The sequence below is a fragment of the Melanerpes formicivorus genome, unplaced genomic scaffold, assembly GCF_026170545.1.
Source record: "Melanerpes formicivorus ecotype bairdi unplaced genomic scaffold, bMelFor1.0.p_v2 SCAF_1, whole genome shotgun sequence".
Lineage (NCBI taxonomy): Eukaryota > Metazoa > Chordata > Aves > Piciformes > Picidae > Melanerpes > Melanerpes formicivorus.
The window spans coordinates 4,629,764-4,645,965 of NW_027142353.1; the positions used below are offsets into that span (position 1 = coordinate 4,629,764).

Consider the following 16,202-nt stretch of genomic DNA (forward strand, 5'->3'; position numbering starts at 1 on the left):
GTCTTCTGATAACTATACAGCTAATTTGGGATACCCAGCCAATATTTCTTGCTGTTTTCATTCTCCATTGCATGGATGCCTCTGCCAGGCAACTCACAAAACAAACAGCAACACCAGATCAGCCTCAAAGAGTGCACACTTTGAAGTAGAGGGCAGGTGGCAGTTATAAAAAGTTAGCCTTAATGGTATTACAAAAGTTAGCTGAGGAGGTTTCAATGCATTTGCTTATTAAAGTGTGTAACACCTTGATACTTACATGTAAAAAAAAATAATTGGTGGATAATTATTGGAAAAAAAAGTGTGGTACTTTCCTACATGGTGGAAGTTATAACAAAAATTAACTTATAGCCATGGTTTGAAAGAATGTGGCTCTTTAAGTGGTGGTCAGTAAGCAAGATGCAGGGACAAAGATGAGTATAAAACAAAGCGGGTATAGATGGTCAACTTTAAAAGCCTTGTAGAATAGAGCAGAAAAAAAGTTGTCTCATTAAACAGAGCAAGTTGCAGTCTGTTCTAAGAGAGCATGTTTGTGATATAATTATCCAATTAACACAGTATTTTACATAGAGTATTTCTTTTTTGGTTTGACTAAATCTCTTACCACTGGTGATATTCACTGGCCAATATTCAGCTTGTGAAAGCACTTTGGCAAGGTTTGGCTGTATCTGTGAAACACAGGAGCCTCTCTAAGCCAAAAGATAGCAAAAATAAAAGCCTTTATGAAGAAAATAATTTTGAAATAATTTAGAATAGAATTAACCAGGTTGCAAAAGACTGTTGAGATCATCAAGTCTAACCTATCACCCAACACCATCTAATCAACTAAACCATGGCACTAAGTGCCCCATCCAGTCTCTTCTTAAGCATTTCCAGTGATGGCGACTCCACCACCTCCCTGGGCAACCCCTTCCATTGGCAAATCACTTTCTATGAAGACTTCTTCCTAATCTCCAGCCTAAAGCTTCCCTGGCACAGCTTGAGACTGTGTCCTCTTGTTCTGGTGGTGGTTGCCTGGGAGAAGAGACCAACCTCCACCTGTCTGCCACCTCCCTTCAGGTAGTTGTAGAGGGCAATAAGGTCTCCCCTGAGCCTCCTCTTCTCCAGGCTAAGCAACACCAGCTTCTTCAGCCTCTCCTCATAGGGCTTGTGTTCCAAACCCCTCACCAACTTTATTGCCCTTCTCTGGACACGTTCCAGCAAGTCAACATCTTTCCTAAACTGAGGGGCCTAGAACTGGACACAGCACTCAAGGTGTGGCTTAACCGGGGCAGAATGACCTCCCTGCTCCTGCTGGCCACACTGTTCCTGATACAGGCCAGGATGCCATTGGCCTTCTTGGCCACCTGGGCACACTGCTGGTTCATGTTCAGCCTACCATCGATCAGCACCCCCAAGTTCCTTTCTGCCTGGCCGCTCTCCAGCCACTCATCCCCCAGCCTGTAGCCCTGCATGGGGTTGTTGTGGCCAATGTGTAGAACTAGCACTTAGATGTGTTAAATCTCATGCCGTTGGACTCTGCCCATCTGTCCAGCCTATCACAGACCCTCTGCAGAGCTCTCCCACCCTCTGACAGATCAACACCTGGCCCCAGCTTGGTGTCATCTGCAAATTTACTGATGATGGACTCCATCCTCCTGTCCAGATCATCAATAAAGATATTGAACAGGATGGGGCCCAGCACTGATCCCTGGGGGACACCATTAGTGCCTGGCTGCCAGCTGAATGTGGCACTGTTCACCACCACTCTCTGGGCTCAGCCCTCCAGCCAGTTCCTAACCCAGCATAGAGTGCTGCTGTTCAAGCCAGGCCCTGACAGCTTGGTCAGGAGTTTGCTGTGGTGGACAGTGTCAAAGGCCTTACTGAAATCCAGGAAGACTACATCCACAGCCTTCCCCACATCCACCAGGTGGTCACCTGATCATAGGAGATCAGGAGATCATATTTTTACTTGTGAGCTGCTCTGGATGCATAAGTCTCTTTGTGAACTCAGAATAAGTTTATTTGAGATTTTATACGTTGTAAATCAACCCAAAATGTGCTTTTAATTTCTTTCTTGATGGCTTTCAGTTTTGCAGCATAGCCTGATTTTTGTTGGTAACTTTTTTGTACAGAAAAGTTCAAATATATTCAGCTGTGTAACAATCCTCTGCATGTTAGGTTTTTTCTTCAAGGGTCTAAGTAATAACTATATTACCTTTAATAATAGTTCAAATAATTACAAAGTTGGCATTCTGTCTGGAGTTCATGCAACAGTCTGGATTTCTTTGCCTAGCACAATCTTCCACAGATTCCTTCCTACCTGAAAAAAATGTTGAGGTGCATATTTTCACATGTACTTAATGTGCTGTTTTACAAGTGAAGAACATTTAATTAATGCACTGTGGCAGAAGACCTCACGTTCATCTTCTTCCTCAAATATCTGACTACTGCAGTGGTTCTGAATTAGTGTCTTCTAATAAATTAGCATCAAACAGATGGCTCATTTGTTTTATCATGAGCTTTTTTTGATAGTTCTGATTTAAGTTGCTAAAGTTGAGACTTGCATAACTTACCCTGCAATATAAGCTATTTTTTAGCACCTTAGAAGACTTGTACAGTGTACTACTCTTTCGTAACTGTTATTTCCTTGATGATGAAGACTTTTGCCTTTACTTGCTAAAAACAACTCCAAGCCTACAACAATGATTCTTACTAAATTTATTTTTTAACTCTATACTCTAGCAGGTTAATTTGGCCACTGACTACATCCACTCTGAAATGTAGAGAGTTTTTTAAGCACACAGCCCTCTCCACCTATGCAGCAAGAAAGTGAAAGTATATTGCAAGAAGCTTTTGGTGTTGTGTGGATAAACATGGTCAGCAGTTTGTCATCTGGCAATGAAACATGATGGTAATGCCCAGGGTTATCTCCTGTGTATGCTCTCTGGGTCCAAGGATGAGGGTATTTAAATACCATTCTTTTCTCCTATACTTTATGGTGGTTGCCTTCCTGTCAACTGCTGCCAAACCTGGCAGTTTGACAACTTATTCCTAAACCATCAGCAGAGACTGATTTATGCTGTTCTCATTGGAGGATGCTTCTCGTTATTCCTCTGCTGTACTGAGTTATTCTTGTAGTTTAGTTAGGCTCAAGGTGAACAGGAGAGGAAATCTTGGAAGTTATTGAGTCTTGCTGTGCTAATGTGCATGTTGGTGATCTGTGATGAATTCCTGTGTGAATCTTCCCCAATAACGATTTGTTTCAGACTACACTAGAATTAAGTGTATTCAAGAAGAGAGCCATCCAATTAGTGTTAGCAAACTGCCTTTGCTTTTCTCATCTCATCTAGATTATCAGTTTTAATTGGAGAATTATAAGGTCTTGGCTTTTCATTGATTTGTTGAACAGTGAATGTAGGGATAACACTAGTGTTGTTGGGAATTTTGAGTTGGACTGAAAACTTAAGAGGGCTGCTTCCATAGACCTTCTGAGATAGCAGGTCTGGATTTAGCAGTCACTAATGCAACATGCATACTGTCACTTATGTAGCTGAGCCTTGTAGCAAGCTGGTGCTACTGATATACTTTGCAGTTTAACCTTCATGATGGTCAAATGCAATTATGGTTGCCATTCCCAGGGATTTCAAGAGACCCATAGACTTTAGAAGCTGTGGATTCCTAGATGAGTTTCAAGGTTTATGTTAATTTCATCTGGGTCAAAATGACTGCTTGATCTTTGTGAAGAAATGGTGAAGTTGAGTGGGGAAAGGATTTGTAGATTTGCCTCTTCCAGAGCCCAAGAGTTAGTTTTGTGTTGTCTTGGCTCTGTGATTTAATTGACTTCTGGGAAGGATAGCTCGCAACCACCATGTGTGTCTGGTAGCCTGTTTCTCCAGTGTTTCATCTGGCTAAACAGTTGGTGTATTTCTGCAGATGGCTCACTGTAGTTTCCAAGAGTTGGTGCATATAGTATCTCCTTTCTTGTGAGAAGGAAGATTCCTAATTTAGCATTTACTCATGCTCCTATTAAAGATGTTAGGAATATTGCCATGGCCTCACTTGGAGCAGAATGGGATCATTTTGTTCCGTTCTTTCTCTACCATCAGATTTATTTGTAACAGCTTGTTAGAACGTTTGGTGGTGTCTTAATTAGTGTATTAAGCTGCTTTTTTTTTTTTTTCCCCTTGGTCATCAGTTTTGTGGCAGAAATTACATGCTTCGTGAGTACTAGTAAGAGTTCCCTGTCTGGGATTGCTTTCTCATATCATTAATTTTGTTCAAGTTTTTATTCTCAGACTCTTAAAACCTTACAACAGAAACTCCCAAGTGACTAATAGCAGATTCAGTTTCACTAGATTGGGATGCTCAGAATTGATTGATATATATGGTCAGACTAGCTTAATTTTTCTTCTCTCTCTCTCTCTCCCTCCCTCCTTTGCCTCCCACACAGGCTTTCTAACATTCTGGCAGAGCAAGTATTTGGACTTTTACCCATTCTCTCACTTTGCTGTAAAGAAGCATTCATGTTTCCAACATTAAAAATTTGGCTGGAAAATCATCTGGCCTGAAAAGCTTAATGTTTTGACCAAATGTGTAAAAATAGCCTCCGACTGGGCTGCTCTAAGTAGCCTTAAAGCACTATTGTCCACTGGGGTAGACATTCTTTTTGTCCCTCCAAAAAGCTAATACTTATTCAGCAGTTTTGATAGCAGTAAATTTAATTTAGTAATTTTAAATGTTATACTGATAAATGTGAAGCCATAAAGAACCTGAATATGAATAATTACATCTTCAAAGAACTCCTTTACATGTGGATGTTGCAGGAACAGAGTATGGGAGGTGAGAATTGTAGCAAATACAGAAAATGGTACTTGCTCATCTTAGATCTTGCCTTTTCTGCAAAACAGAAGGGCAGGGTTTTCCTAAGAGTAATACATTTTGTGTATTTTACTTGATTTTTGTGTGTGTTTGTGCATCTTGTGTATTTCAAATGGTACAGTTCTTCCATGCCATGTCTTCTGGGAGGGGGAGTCCAAGGGAATGTGTCATCTTTCAGTATTCAGTTCTGATAAAAGTGAACACTTCAATTAATGTGGAGTCAGATGTTGAAGTGTTTCTTTCTTGTTCTGAATGCATCCTCACAAATGAAGGCAGATCAAGAGAACATTGGTCATAATAAAGTTCAGTTGTATCTGTGTACCTGTGCATCAACCTAAGTTAATAGAGAAGTAATGTCAGTAGAGAGAAGTCAGATTCATACTTTTGTGCTCTGTGTGATGAGTGATGATATGTTCTGTGTTGCTAGGGTAACCCAGAGAAACATGGAGAAAATACGGCAACATTTCCAAAAGGAAGCATTAGATATTTTTTTTTTTTCAGTGCTGCTTACTTGCTTGTGAAATATTTTGCCAAAACATTGAGAAAACCCAGTAGTCCTCTAAATGTTGTATTCCAAATGTAGAGACTAAACTAAATGATGCAGTCTTGCAGCAGTGATTTATTTCTACTTCAGGACAAATTACCACACCACTTTAGCTTGCATCCAAAATCTTTATCATGGAATAAACTCTGCTTACCTTCTATACTTCCATTTTGCCATCCTCATTCTGTCCATCTCTATAAATAAATCAAAATATTTCTTGCCCCAAATACCACCTGTAAGACACCTTTCCAAAAGCTGTGTTTTTACTAGCCCCACTTTAAAGTGCTAAAACATTTGTTTAATAATATGACAAAAGCTGAAAATGAAAAGAGGGGCAGGGTCTACCCTGCCTCAATTCTCTGTCCTACCATACAACAGTTTGGCCAGCACAACAATGTAATTGATCAAGTGGAGGAAAAGAAATGAGGCATCACAAATCTAAAGTCACTCCTGGGTACTTGCATAGGCCTGCATTAGCAGGGGGTCTGTATCCTGTCAGGAGGATATATCCATTCTCATGTGTATAGCTGGCATTTAAGGGTCTGGGCTGCCCTGAAGAGATGACCAGAGTGGAGAGACGTCCGGGATTACTTGCCACTTGTGGGAAGAGCGGACATCTCTAGGTTTTGATGTTAACTCTGTGAGTCACTTCTGTGCTGATTTGTCTCCTGTGAATGTTTTAGAACAGCAAGTGAGCTGATACTTACTTGGACTGGTTGAAACTTGATGTTAGTGCAGGCAGGAACATAGCGATACTCAGTATAAGTTACTGCCAGTCACCTCATTTTCTTTTTCAGCAGATGTTCATTACCAAATAATATGGTATAAATTCTAGAGGATGCACTTGAGTTGTGTCTTGTTATCCCTGTTTTGCATACCTCTAGAAATTAAATCAACCTTGCTATTCAGTGCTATCAGCTGTGATAAACTGTTTTGCTTATGAAGAAGGCACTTGTATATCACACCTGTTTGCTTGACACAAAAATAACAAAGGGTTGCATTTACTGAATAATTCCCAGGGAGTGAACCAAGGGAGGAGACTGAATGCAGGAGGTTCGTTGGTTGGGTGTTTTCCCTCCCCTCTGATTAGAGAGGCTATAAAACCCTCTCTTGTCTTTCTGAACCAGCAAAGTTGTTTACCCAGCCAAATCTTAGTTCTTCCTGAGGGACTACCTCTGAACGCTTTATCCTAACCAAACAGTTGTATTAATCCTGGGGCTCAAGGGTAAAAGAGTGCACACACACAACTGCTATGGAGGCATTGGTGGAGGTGAAGTTTTTTTTCTCATCCTGCTATCTTTCAGTAATTTGTTTATCTGTAGTCAAAGTTGGTACAGAGGTGTGAGTGATGCTTGGAGAGAATGAATGAGTCAGAACTTGGGGCTGTTCTACAAAGTTACCTCAGGTATCCACCTATGGGAAGAGGCAGCTGTAATAGTTGTAGTAATGGTTAGTTGTAGTAATGGGAATAAAAAGGACAACCATTTTGTAAGGATTTGGTTTAATAATGGCAAACATCAGGCAAATATAGAAAGTAAATTTTGGTGTTATCTTGAAAAAAATGCTGAGTTGCCATAGTTGCTGCAGCTTGGCCAAAGCACATAATATACTTTTTACAAAAATATAATCTGTACAGTGCTATTGAACTATTTCTGTACTGTTAAGGCCTGCACCACCATGGGTTTTGTAACTTTTTCTAAAAACCTACAGGATTGCACTTAAATGCCTATTTTGATACTTTACTTTGCCTCCCAAGTATATGCCAGCTATTCCTTTTTGAAAGGTTGCTACCACAATTATGTGTTCCTCATATAGGTTTCTCTTCAAATTACACCAAAACTTACACAATATGATCTAGCTTGGGGGAGGGGGATGGGGAATGAAGGTAAAGGATCTTCAAAGTTAGCTTTGAAGAGAAGTGCAAGAGGAGTTAACAAACAGTTACGCTGATGGTCACAGGATAAGCTCAAGTTTGTTGATTCTTGGAGGGGGGGAGTGTAAAATCTGAACATTTTGAAATGGTACAAGTAAGGAAAAAGGTAGAATTGGTAACATATAGTATAACCTTGGTTCAAGGGGCAACTGAATTATGTACAGGTCAGGAAAAAAAGGCATCAGGGAGGTAAAAGGAGAGATTCATCAAAGTACTTTTCTCCAAATTCTAAAGACCAATACTTTGGAAGTTACAAAAATCTCGAGGGTATGTAAGTGGTGATATGATAACTCTCTATCAAGCTATTTAATCTACTGTGTAGCTTGAAGTGGTCTTTTTCTTGAAAAGCAATTGATTTAATCTCTGAAATTCAAACATCCTTCTGCATGTGAATAAAATGTTTGATTTCCTTTGAGAACTTCTAAGGCTCCTTGTGAGCTTGCAGTCAACTTCATAACTTCTAATTCATTGTACAGAGAGTCCATAATTTCTCTAAAAAGTCAATGGATGTTCTCAGGCTTCTTGGCCAAAGTATATGGCACGTGACTGGTAGCTTTCAGAAACAAAGTAATCGTTATTTTTCCATAGGTACCAGTCTAGATAGGGAATTTAAAGCAACCAGTACAGATTGGGGAAAAAAATTCTAGATTTGCCCTGGAAAAAACCACAAACAAAACAGTAGAATAAATACCTAGTTATCTACTTCTGACTAATGAAGCTGCTGACTTTCAGGTGTTTTTTAGGAATGGAATCAGAAAAAAACCAACAATAAATACAAACCAGTGAACAACAGTACACTGATTGTTATATAGCTTAAGATTTGAGTAGGAAGCTGCCAAATCCTATCCATCTTCTCTTTCTCTGCAAGTTTTTGCTGCAGCAATGCTCTATCCCTTTTTCCCTGCTCACCCTTAAGATGAGAGCCAAGGAGTGCTAAGGCTATTGACTGTGCTCTCCTCTGCATAGACATTTTGCACACCCCCTTCCCCCTAGGGATAGATTGGGGGTGGTGGTTGTGGTGTTACTTCTTTTTATTTGACAGATACTCCTTTTGCCTTACACTACCCTAAATACTGATTTTTCTCTTTGAGAGCATCAGTAAAATAAACTGTGATATGAGGAAGTTGACAGAGATGGACCACCCAGGGAGGGGTTGGAAAAGAGCATGAAGAAATGGGTAATGTCAGTGTCTGGTGACTTTCAGGGCTGATGCACTTCTAGAATGCATTTCTTGAAGTGTCTGGTTTTGTTTTGATAAGGATTTTAAGAATAACATGGAAGCATAAAGGGTGAAGTCAGCAAGGAAGCATTATGCCCAAGAGGTGATATGAAAGGATGGGCTCTGAGGCAATGGACAAGGATGCATTCCCATGGAAGGTGTTGGCTTGACTGCATTCCTTCTCTGCCTTTCCCTTCTTGGGCACCTCATCTCTGCCCCCTCAGTTCCTTCATTAGTAGGCAAAGCTGTGGAGGCAGGCAGCTCAGTCAGGGGAACTCACAGAACTCCATGCTGCCAGGCAGTGTGTTTCTGGGGACATGGAGAAATGCTTTCTGCAGTCATTTTATACCTGACCCTGTGTGCTGTTGTGATGTAGGTGGCATTGGGTCTGGTGGATATGTTGCCATGGAAAAATAAATGTGCTTTTTATAGTCAAACAGAAAAGGTGCGTTTCCAAAAGCTGTTCTTGAACGCTGCAACCATAACCCAACCATTTTATTTCAGCAGCGAACTGCAGTTCTTGGGGTTGAATATCAGTTTGGTAAGAATCCAAGTGCTGGAGGAATGTCCTTATGTTTCTGTACCCATTCGGCAGCCCCATCTTCCACTGGAGGCATTCTATTCTCAGCAGCACATGGGAATTCAGTGAAATCTGATAACAGCAATATTAATAGCAATTGAGTAGGTGGCCAAAGAGATTAAAATTTAGCACAAGCCCTCTGCTAGTTGGACAGACGGTGTTCATCTCCTGTGCAGCACAGCTCGCCAAGGGTGAGGAATCCTTCACACTCTCAGCCGTACTCTTCAGAAGTGTAAGTGAAGCTGTCTGGTGTTGGGCTAGAGCACCTGGAGGTTGGCTAAGAGCTTGGGAGTAGGCTTGATCTGCAGCCTGCTGGTCTATTCTCACTCCCAGGGCAGAGCATGGCTCTTGTAAGCCCATCAAGGGGCATCTGGGAGGTGGAACTGCAACCTTGGTGGATGGAATTTCAAAGGGAGAGCACTGATACTTCATTCTAAACAAAAATCTTTTAAAGTCCTGTGTTTGTGACATCTGTAGTAACGAGAAATGGATGGAAAACAGATAGCTTTGGCAGCTGTTGGTGTTTCTGGAGTATTTGTCATCAGGGAAAGGGTTTGGCACTGGGCAGGGCACATGTGTCACTGGCACATTCCTTTCTATCAGTAGGAGTGTCTCTGTCGTTTCTTTCTCCCTATAAATGTATTTGGATATGTCTTACTTCATTTAGTGTGACTGCATAGTCTCTTCCCAGGAAATTACCCTCATTTAGGGCAGAGGGATTCTCTAATCTAGCTTCTTTTGGTCTTAAATAATAGATTGATTTCTATGCTGTAAATATGTTTCAGAAACAGGGCCTCAGAAAATCATACTTTCTACAGAGGGAGCTGTAAAATCGTCTTCCGGAAATTTGCTCTGTTTTCTCATTATTTTGGATTTGGTCTGGAACTGCATGCTGATGTCATCCCTGGACAATAGAACTAAGTGAAGTGTCAAAGCAAATTTGACATAAGGAAGTGATAGTTTCTGTCACTTAATATGTAAGGGAACCAAGCCATATTCTGTTTTCCTAGTACATTATCCAAACAGGAGGGTATAGTTGCTAGAAGTCTTGAATAAGTCAACCCAAACATAGCTACTTAAAATGGCACTGCTCTTTTGTAAGGAGTCTCTAGAGGGGTATATCTATAAGTGTCAGCATTAACCAATTATAAAAATATATCCATTGTCAAAGCTTAGTTCGTGATTTCTTAAAAGTACTGTGGCCTGCTAGCTGCTGTGAGGTATAGGACTGTCTTGTACAAGTTCTAAACACCCCCCCCCCATTATTGAAGTACCTCAAAGTGCATTAACACTTTCCTCACTCTACTTTGAGATATCAGTGGATTAAGGGGAAGCACAGGCTGCCTATAGTTGATGTTTCATCATGCCAGAACTCCTATGGTACAGGTGTGTGGAGCTGGGTCCTCTGCTGTAAAGCCCTCTGCCCTCTCTGTGGCAGCCCATTGCCTCTGCAGCACTGCTGACTCTCACCTATAAGTATGCTGTGAACCAGATAGGTGAGTTAATCTGGGGTTCAAGAACTGTATATTAGGAAAATCTTAAACAGCCCTCTGGTCCTGATGCACAGTGTGGAACTACAATGTGAATCAGAGTTTTGTTGGCATAGCCACGGGGACAGCAAACAGGAGTGGCTGGAAGGAAGAGTGAGACCAGGAAGTCCTTCAGCCACAGCTGCTGCCAAAACCTTTGTAATTGTCAGGTTAGGGCCTTGTTGACTAATTTTGCTGTTTAACCTTAAGCAAACAACAGAGCTGAGAATAAATTCCTTAAGCTATGTCTCAGCCTGATGACTTACCATGTCACTTTGCTTTATTCTTGGAGAATGGTCCTTATTAGAAAAATATCCGTTGGTCCAAGCTTAAGTGATGTCTGCCGATGTGTGTCATGGTCAGACAAAACAGAGAGAATTGGTCTCCAAGCATAACACCTACTAACAAATGAGAGCTATTTCTGTCCCATTTGGTTTTTGTGGTGGGTTGGTTTTTTTCTTTTCTGTTTGCTAAAGGATTGACGTAGATGAGATGATTTACACAGAAGGTATTATTTCTTCACAGGTGATTTCACATTTCTTTGCATCAGTTTTCAGTTTGCAATTGTGCCGTTGTACTTCCTAACTGTTACAATGATTCCCACATATTGTTATCTCGTGACCTTTAGACTTTCATGCAATATTTGATAGCTGCGTTTCAGAACGGCTAATCTTGGAAGTTGCACATAAACTTTCACTGAAACCACTGTGAGCAATTAAGGCTCATGCCTTGTGACTTCAAAGTTGTACTTTCCAAATTTTGATACCTCTTTGTTTGCCATAGGAGCTAGGTTGGGCAACAGAGGGGGTTGACGTTGCCTTTCTTTTCAACTGCAGAACAAATGCTAAAATACTGGGACTGGCAGGAGCAGCTTATTTTGCTTAGTTCACACATCCTTACAGAAGCTGAACTGTTAGTGAGCTGAACTGTTAGTGAAAAGAGATATAAAAAGTTCTAGGAAGACAGAGAAGGTAATGTTTGAAATGACAGAAAGTGATTCAGTAAGTAGAGTTGCAGTGTCGTTTGGAGAGGAACCCACTTCTTTTAGCAAATTGTTAAGGTGCTGCCTTGGCTGTGCCCTCCTAAGCAAAGCATCAGCCTGCTTAATAACTTTCAGCATAATGGTATTCATTTAGTCAAGCCAGAAATTAGGTTAAAAAGAGTGGTTTTGTAAAGAATACAGCCTGCACCGGCTGAAAGTGATGAAGATTTTGAATGAAAACTGAAAAAAGCAGACTTCTTTCACAGTTTCCCAATGCAGGATTTGCAGCTATTTGCATTGATGAAGGTACTTAAGTGAAGGTTACCCCTTCAGTTCCTAAAATAGTAGGACAAACATCTCTACAAGCAGCATTGCATATGCACTTCAATGCCATAGACTTATCTCAAAATAAGTTTATAATTGTCCAGGAGTGTTTAAAAAGCATAAACTTTACATTGCTGAAGTTCTTGCACTCCATCTTGTAACTGATTTTAAGCACAGCATGAGAAACTCAGTGTTTCAGCCCTGTGTATGTACAGCCAGACTTGAAAAGGAGAGTGAAGGTGAGAACAGGAACCTGCTGTTGGGTAGCAACAGGCTGTTGGAGACGGTAGGGTCATGCCTTATCTCACAGCAGCAAAGAGCTTACTAGGCTTGAGGTTGGTGCCTTTGTCTTGTCTCATGCTATGACCTGTAGTTGTTCAGAACTATGCACAAGATCACAGTTGAATTCTTTGCATAATACTGCATTATAATTACATTGTGACAGCACTTTATGAAGGAGAACTTCCATTTAATACAATACTTCAATTTATGTTTTCATTTACTGCATTTGAATTTAAATCTTGCATTTTTTTTTATGTTGATGCTTACAGTAAAAAGTCATTCCTCTTAAAAGCATCTCAGTTTGAATCACACTTTCGTGGAGTAGAGATTTGCCCAGATATTTTAAATGCAGTGTACTGGAGGGTAACTGGGCAATGGCTTGTGTGCATAAGCCCAGACGTGCATCATGAACTTGACCAGATTGTACATAAAACAGCCTCTTCGCTCAGAGAATGTTAGCAAGCGTATTTAAATTACATCTTCTGCAAGTTGCATGCCTCAGGGAGAAGCAACTGCGAAGTTTGTAGGTGACAAATGGCTTTCAAGGCCTTCTTAAGAATGTTGCTTCTTTATACAGGATTTTCTTTTTGGCAAAGAATTATATACCTGTTGTTTTACACAGATTCTACAACAGTTCATTCATGAAGCAGAGTTCTCCTCCTTTTCCTTCTTTAAGCACCATTGAAGAATTAATATATCTCTATATAAATGAGGAAGTGATGTTCTAGATTAGCAGGGGTTTTCTTGTTCTGTTTGCTTTTCTGCTTGGACTACATCTATCATGACAAGTCACTGAAAAAGCTTAGAGACTAATAGGCATAGTTTGGAGGAGAGCGGTAATGCAAGCAAAGAAACTTTGCTCACAAAGAGTAAACAACTTGTCCATCTGTTTCTGTTGTTAACTGAGCAAACATGTGAATGGAGCACAATCTCATTCAAGTGTGTGAAATATCTCTCTGCCTGAATTTTGAGTCTCAACTGTGCTTATTGGTTTACCTGAATGTCCTAAGTTTTGCATTGTTTATAGCCCAAATACCCAAGCCTAGTGTATTATGGTTAACAGAATCACAAAATAGAGACTGGATGGGGTGCTTGGTGCCACAGTTCAGTTGATTAGATAGTGTTGGGTGATAGGTTGGACTCAATGATCTCAAAGATCTTTTCCAATCTGGTTAATTCTATTCTATTGTATTCTATTCTAAAATCATTCAAGTTGGAAAAGACCTCTGGGATCATCATGTCCAACCATTAACCCTGTCCTGCAAAGCAGCATATCTGCAAGCACCATGTCTAAATGACCTTTAAGCACATCCAGAGCTGGTGACTCAACCACCTCCCTGGATAGCCCATTCCAATGTCTGACCACTCTGTGAAAATTTTTTCACAGTCCACAGAAATGTCCAGTCTAAACCTGCAACATGTGGTCATTCCCTCTTGTTCTACCTCTGAGAAGAGACCAGCACCACCTTCTCCACAGCATCCTTTCAGGTAGTTGTAGAGAGCGATGAGGTCTCCCCTCAGCCTTCTGTTTTTCAAAGTAAACACTCCCAGCTCCTTCAGTTGCTCTTCATAAGATTTATTGTCCAGGCTCTTCACCATCTTTGTTGCCCTCTTCTGCACTTGCTCTAGCACCTCAATATCTCCTCTTGTATTAAGGTGCCCCAAACTGGACGCAATACTCAAGGTGTAGTCTCACCAGTGCTGAGTACAGGGGGACGATCGCCTCCCTACTCCTGCTGGACACAGCTTTTGTAATACAAACCAGGATGCCACTGGCTTTCTTGGCCACCTGGGCACACTGCTGGCTCATATTCAGCTGCTGATTATGCTGTATAGACAACATATTGAAATAGACAAATGTAGAATAGAATTAACCAGGTTGGAAAAGACCTTTGAGATCATTGAGTCCATCCTATCACCCAACACCATCTAATGAACTAAACCATGGTACCAAGCACCCCATCCAGTCTCTTCCTAAACATCTACAGTGATGGTGACTCCACCACCTCCTTGTGCAGGCCATTGCAATGGCCAATCACTCTTTGTATGAAGAATTTCTTCCTAATATCCAGCCTAAACCTCCTGTAATGGGTTGGGGCAAACCCCCTCCCCACCACATGCAGAAATGACGACTCAGACAAACAGATGGCAGAAGTGATGGAAAGTTTAAATAGAGAACAGTGAGTGCGTGTAGAGAACTAGAAACACAGTGACAAGAAGAACCCCAAAACAGATCCAGAGAGATCCCATCCCCACCTGAGGGTGCACCCAAAACCCCCAGGGCTCCTCCTTCCCTACCCCCCCCCCCCCCCCCCCACTGCTAGGCTAGTCTCAGCTGGCCAGATCTGAGACTGCACATCCCCCTGTGGCTTTGGGCCTAACCAGGCCCAGGGCTGGGAGATCTCTCCCTCAGTTACTGGGTGTTGGAGAGGAAGGAAAGAGGAAGTGCCAGACCCCCCCGTGAAACTTATAGTGGTGTAAGGGATCATGGTAGGAAATAACCTAATTTCCTGCATCCACCCACTGGGCTGGACTTCTGGACACAGGAAACACCCCTGTAGCAGAGGGCACCCAGCCCAAACTATGACACCTCCCCTGGTGCAGCTTGAGACTGTGTCCTCTTGTTCTCTTGGTGGTTGCCTGGGAGAAGAGACCAACCCCCACCTGGCTACAGCCTCCCTTCAGGTATCTGTAGACAGCAGTAAGGTCTCCTCTGAACCTCCTCTTCTTCAGGCTAAGCAACCCCAGCTTCCTCAGCCTCTCCTCATAGGGCTTGTGCTCCAGACTTCTCACCAGCTTTGTTGTCCTTCTCTGGATACATTCCAGCAAGTCAACGTCTTTCCTAAACTGAGTGGCCCTGAACTGGACACAGGACTCAAGGTATATATGTGCTGCTCCTGTTGCAAATGATCTCTAAATGATCCCAGAGAACTCACAGAAAGCACAAGCAGATATGATCGTGTTTGGTCATATCTTTCCATGCAGGTTGGCAAACTCTTGGATACAGGCTCCAGCTGACTAAGGTCCGAGTTTTTCACTCCTAACTAGATTGCTGTCTCTAGTCAGAATATTAGGTGACAGCCATGCCGTTGTGTGCTCTGCAGCATGGACACAGGAAAAGAAATCCACATACTGATGAAACAGAAGGGGAAGTTTTCCTTCAAAAGTAGACTAATGTGAAAAAACAGCAGCATTCTGTTTGGGAAGGCTCTTTTTTTAAGGGGGGAAAAAAGGGGGGGAGGGCAATAAATTATTTAAAGTATTTATATATCACATTAAGATTACTGACTACAAACCCAGTAGCATCTCTGGCATGTGATATTAAGTTGCAGGTGAGCACCATGCAGGTCAAATCCATCCTAGAACTCTGTATGGCAGGCAGCCTGATTTCTTTATGGTGCAGGGATAGGCAAGGCAATTACAGGTCCACCAGGTGTGATCTGGCACTCTTTAACTAGGAAGAAAGAGGAATGATCTGTGTTTGTGAAAGTTCTCGTGTTGCCATATATGCTTATCAGGACTTGTCATCATTCTGCTCACTTGTAACCCCATCCTCTGAAGAGTTTTTCTACCTTTTTCTTGCAACCCTTGTCCAGCTTGTTCCTAGATGGTGCCCTGATAGACCATTAGTCTGACCTGTTAAGAGGTTTTGTGGGGGCCTTTTTGCTGCTGTATATTTCTTCTCTGCTTTTCTTTTTTCTTTTCCTTTTTTTTTTAACCCCTTCACTGTGATATGTGTGAAGCTTGACACTGAACCAGGCACAGGTAAGCAGTGACTAAGGCCAGTGAAAAGTTGTTTTGGTGTATTTGAGCCATTTGCTCTTCCATAACTGCTGACAGTGCAGGGATGTCCGTTCAGCTGCTGTCTGCAGTCCTGTCCTGAATATTTACACCTGAGGACTGAGTCTTTGATACCTTACCTTTGGGGGTTTTCCATCCAAAAAGTTTCTTC

The 16,202-nt window shown here is 41.6% G+C and overlaps 1 protein-coding gene across 7 annotated transcripts in view; it reads left to right on the top strand.

The window, feature by feature from the left end:
• Positions 1 to 16,202, top strand: part of LMO7 (LIM domain 7) — a 142,782-nt gene that overhangs the window by 78,439 nt on the left and 48,141 nt on the right. The gene's annotated exons all lie outside the window — the stretch shown is intronic.